Source organism: Octodon degus, unplaced genomic scaffold (assembly GCF_000260255.1).
Source record: "Octodon degus isolate 3935 unplaced genomic scaffold, OctDeg1.0 scaffold00027, whole genome shotgun sequence".
NCBI classification, from domain to species: Eukaryota; Metazoa; Chordata; class Mammalia; order Rodentia; family Octodontidae; genus Octodon; species Octodon degus.
The window spans coordinates 16,636,416-16,641,622 of record NW_004524603.1 but is presented as its reverse complement, the minus strand read 5'-3'; the positions used below and the strand labels follow the sequence as shown (position 1 = coordinate 16,641,622).

At 41.8% G+C, this 5,207-nt stretch overlaps 1 long non-coding RNA gene across 2 annotated transcripts in view; it reads right to left on the bottom strand.

The window, feature by feature from the left end:
- The window catches only part of LOC111816149, a 41,091-nt gene extending 39,666 nt beyond the window's left edge, over positions 1 to 1,425 (bottom strand). For both annotated transcript variants that reach the window (XR_002820633.1, XR_002820632.1), the window contains exons 1-3: positions 1,228 to 1,425; positions 876 to 967; positions 198 to 281 (exon numbers count right to left, since the gene is read on the bottom strand). This is a non-coding gene — a long non-coding RNA (uncharacterized LOC111816149). The remainder of the gene's footprint in view (positions 1 to 197; positions 282 to 875; positions 968 to 1,227) is intronic.
- Positions 1,426 to 5,207: the final 3,782 nt, after the last annotated feature.

The window sequence follows — 5,207 nt, the reverse complement described above, 5'->3', positions numbered from 1 at the left end:
GTGTGATGGTGCACGCCTGTAATCTCAGCACTTGGGAGGCTGTAAACGGGAGGATCACTACGAGTCCAATCTACGCAGTGAGACCCTGTAGACCCTGTGGACCCTGTCCTAAATAAAAAAAAAAAAAAAAGCCTAATAAATAACAGCAGAAATAAATTCCTACATGAATTACAATGAAAATGCAAACAAAACTCTACCACGGAAATGATCTTGGCTTCAGATGACTCAGTAGAATAAGCGCTTCCCTGGCAAGCGCAAGGGCCTGAGTTCAATCCCTGGTTCTGAAAAAAAAAAAAAAAAGTTCTTGGCTTCAATTATCACACCTAAGGCAGTTGTCTCTTTCACACCATCAGCATGTGTGCTTAGCTTCCCTTTCCTGTTCGGCAGGCCATCCTTGTCACCTCTCTCATCTTCCTGTTTTCTCAGAAGCTTCCCATGAAATTACACAATGTCCACTTACCAAGAAAATGAAATTTCAGTGAAATGTCAAATATATAACATGTTTAGAATAAACAGCATTTTCTATGTCAACTATTTGTTTGCTTACTAAATTTTAAAAGTAACAACAAATAAATTCCTATGTCTGGCCAAATAGCTCAGTGGATTAAAATGCCTGCAAGCAGGCACAGGGGCCAGGGTTCAATCCCCAGGCCTGTGCCGGCCCACCCCTGGGGCACACTAAGAACAATTGACACTGGGTGTGGTGGCGCACACCTGTAATCCCAGCTCTTGGAGGAGGCTGTAAACAGGAGAATCACTAAGAGTCCAATCTAGTAGTGAGACCCTAAAAACCCTGTAGACCCTTCCCTAAAATAAAATAAAAAACGAAAAAAGAAATTCCTGTGAACTACCAGGAAGATACAAATAAAACTCACTACAAAAACAATCTTCCCTTTGGGACTTTTGGGAAGATGATGGAGTGGAGAACAGCAGAGAAACATCCTCTCTCAGATTTGGTGTCCAGACACTGGAATATAGAAACATGAAGAAGAGAAGGGAGAAGGAAGTGAGTCCCCAGGACCCAGCAAGGACCTGAAGCAAGAACTGAAGCCCACAGGGACAATTCAACTGAATTGAGTGTTCAGTTGATATCTGTCTGCCCACTCTGTCTACCACTAACAGTGAAAATAAAGGTACAGGCTCCCTGGGATGATCCACTCCCCTACGGTAAATCCATGGCTGGCTTAATAGGATTAATCAACATAGATCTGGGCTCACTCTGTCTACCTGTGACAGCAGAGAAAGCCCTCAGGGAGGAAGGCAAGGCTGCAGGCAGCATGTTCTCCTGAGCTGGGACTCACTGCACGGGAGGGTGGCCAAACCTGCAAATGCGGTGGAGACACCAGAGGCCTCCACAGAGAAAGACACCAGTGGAAAGGAGCAGCGGAGGGAAGTGCTGGTTAGTTATCCGGGTCAAATGTCACCCTGGAGAGGGTGTCTGACTGGTAGCCATCTTGGATAGGCCATTGGAGCTCAGAACTCAGAGCAGCTGTGGGTTGGCTCCATCTAGTGGCTCCCAGATTCAGGGTCAGAGAGCTGAGTTCAAAGTGGTTGTGAGAGAAGTTTGAGCCAGCCGGAGGCACACAAACTGTTGGCTACAGACTCAGCAAATCTGGTTCCAGCCTCACAGCCAGAAACCAGCCTGAACGTCAGTGAAAGTAAAGGTGCAGGCTCCCTGGGATTATCCTTACCCTGCTGTAAATCCATCACTGGCTTGCTGGGATTAATCAACATAGATCTGGGCTCTGTCTGCCCACTCTAAGAGTGACAGCAGAAATACTCATTGAAGTGGACATTTTCTTATTGCCTTTTTTCTTTTCCCAAAAATTTTATTTATTTATGTATGTATGTATGGCCCATTTTATCTCTTAACTGTTCCTTTTTTTTTTTTTTTTTTTTTTCAGACCTGGGGATTGAACTCAGGCCCTTGTGCTTGCCAGGGAAGCACTTATTCTAATGAGCCATCTCCCTGGCCCCTCTAGTTTTATTTTTACTGTACTGTTTTGCGCTTGTTTTTGTTTCTTTCTTCTTTTCCCCTTCTGTCTTCACCAGTTTTCCCAAAGTTTGTGTGATCTCTCCTTACCCTCTAGCCTAGCTTTTAATATTTTCCTCTTCTTCTATTTCCCTACTTTCTTCTCTTCTTTCTTTCTTTCTTTCTTTCTTTCTTTCTTTCTTTCTTTCTTTTTGGTACCAGGAATCAAAGTCAGGACCTTGTACTGGCCAGGCAGGTATTGTGTCATTGACCTATATCCCCAACCCTATTTCTCTGTCTCCCTTCCCCAACTCCTAAATTTTCTCTCCTAGGGCAGACTAATCACATGCTTTGGCAAGTGCAGGGACCAGGGTTCCATCCGATCCTACATAGTGCCAGCCCCGCCCCACTGAGCCTGCGACAGAATCCAGGTGTGGTGGTGCATGCCTGTAATCCCACCACTGGGGAAGCTGAAAGCAGGAGGATCACCATGAGTCCAAGCTGCACAGTGAGAGCCTATAACAACTAAATACATTAAAAATCATCATCATCATCATCACCATCATCATCATCATCATCATCATCGTGTTTCTTTAGACAACAAGTTCACCAAGATAGATATTTGGGAAGCAACACAATAGCATCCAAGAAATTGAAGTTTCAATCTAATGAAAGCATGAAAGACCTCTACACTGAAAACTACAGAAAATGGGAAGACATCCCTTGCTCTTTTTTTAAATTTTATTTATTTATTTATTTATTTATTTGTGTGTGGCCAGCTCAGCCCACCAGGGGGCGGGGCTGGCGGGCATGTAGTGCTAGGGGATTGATCCACGGTCCCTGTGCTTTGCTAAGCTTGTTCTGAGTAGGTGCTTTAGACCACTGAGCCATCTCACCAGCCCTCCCTTGCTCTTGAGTAGGAAGAACCAATATAATGAAAATGACCATACTCCCAAGATTGTTTTACACATGTAATGCAATCCTGATCAAAATTCCAACGCAAATCTCATGGAATTAGATAAAACATTTGTAAAATTCATTTAAAATCAGAAGAGACCTAGAACAGCAAAGGCAATTCTGAGCAACAAAGCCAAGGCAGGAGCATCACAGTTCCTGACTTGAAACTGTACTATAAAGCTGCTGTGATTAAAAAAAAAAAAACAAAAACAAAAAAAACCCAGCATGGCTGAGTTGCTGCCTTGCTGTCTCTCGGTTAGATGACTGTTCCAAAAGAAGGGGGTGGTGAATGAAGGCAAGAGACAGGAAAAGGAATGTTGTGGGACTGTCCTGCTTCAAGGTTGTATGTGGTTAGATTTTTGGACTTATGTGTAAACATAAGAAGTATATAATTCTTTATGCCTATTTTTTAAAATATATTCTAATTTTTAAATGTTTTTTTTATCATATTCTGTAGGGACTTAAAGTTCAACATATCAATACTTGATGAAAAGTACCTGTTCCATGTTATGCCTAAGATGTTTGATATGCAGACAGATAGTGAGGTTAAGCTCAACAGCCTAAGTTGTATGGTAATAACAATAAGCTTGTCTTCTGGATGGTTAAGAACCTAAGTTTGCAGACCAAAATTAGAGAAAAAGGAGAACCACCAAAAAAAAAAAAAAGAACCACAAAGAAAGCCAACATTTTGGCCCTAGCCTTCCAAGGTCACTTAAGACTCAGGACATATGAGAACTTGTACTGTAACATCATGTAACTCGGTAGTGTCCCAAATTTTCTGATCAAGGAGATTATGGGGCCAAAGAGGAAAGTGATCAATGATGTAGAGTGTGCCTAAGGAGAGTCAGATGGAGAGAAAACATTCTCTCAGGCTTTCACAGAGAGCACATTGACCAAGCAATGGCCGTGACTCATCCACATGGCTGACACTGACAAAGGTTCTACAATCTGAGATACAGGATCTCAGGATAAATCCTGAGGGGATTTCACTGAGGGGATTATCAGACCCAAAAGCTACAACTCTTGTTGCATAGGTCTTGCTTTATCTTGGTCTTAACCATCCAGCAGAAAAGTATAAAAATGAAGTATAAGAAGTAAAGCCATGGTGTTATGTTGAGCTGTAGGTGACTTAGGTCAACAATTTCTGACATTGCCAGTGAAGTGGAAGACCCAATACTATTATGGACTGCTGAACTCTTTTAGAATATTTTGCTGAGTTTAAACACCTATAATATTTAAGTGATAGAACTTAACAACAACAAAAAAAGGGATACAGATGAATGTCCATTTTGTATCTGTGTATTCAGAGTGGTTAGGGTAGATATATAGTTACATTCTCTTAATGAATAGAGGGATTTGTTCTAATGCTGTTTGTAAATAGGCTATCAAGTCCGCATCTTGTACAGCAATTAATCACTAAGAAGAATGTATGCAGTGTGTTAATTATTGAAACTGTCCTACCAATTTGATTTGAAACTGTCTCACTGCTATTTGTTTCTCAATAAAATTATGGGGAAAAAAACCCAGCATGGCAGGTTAGCACAAGGCCCTGAGTTCAATTACCAGTCCCCCCCCAAAAAAAAATGCAGCATGTATTGGCAAAAACAAAAAAAACTGGACCTGAAGATCAATGGAACAAATCAAAAGATGCACACACAACTCCAGACGTACTCAGTCACCTTACCTTTGATAAGTGTACCAAACACATTCAGTGGAAGATAGCCTCTTTAATAAATGGTGCTAGAAAACCTGCCTTTCCATATTCTAGAAACTAGACCCATATCTTTCACCATGCATTAAACTAAAATCAAAATAGATCAAAGATGTAAATGTTAGAGGGCTGGCCAGATAGGTCAGTGAACTAAAGGGCCTGCTTAAAAAAAAAAAAAAAAAAAAAGAATGTTCTTGGGGCTGGGTAGATGGCTCAGTGGAATAAGCTCTTCCCTGGCAAGTGCAAGGACCGGAGTTCAATCCCCAGTTCCACCAAAACAAAACAAAACAAAACAAAAGAAGGGCCTGCTTAGGGAGATGCAGGGACCAGGGTTTGATCCCTGGGGTGCTGTACTGGTCCCATTACCTCAGGGTGTGCTGAGACAGCAATTGGGACTGGGCATGGTGATGTGCACCTGTAATCCCAGCGCTTAGGAGGCTAAAAACACTAGGATCACTACAAGTCTGATCTATGGAGTGAGGCCCTGTAGACCCTATGCTAAATACATTTTTTAAAATGTTTAAATGTAAATATTAGAGAGAAACATTACATCTGCTGGAAGACTGA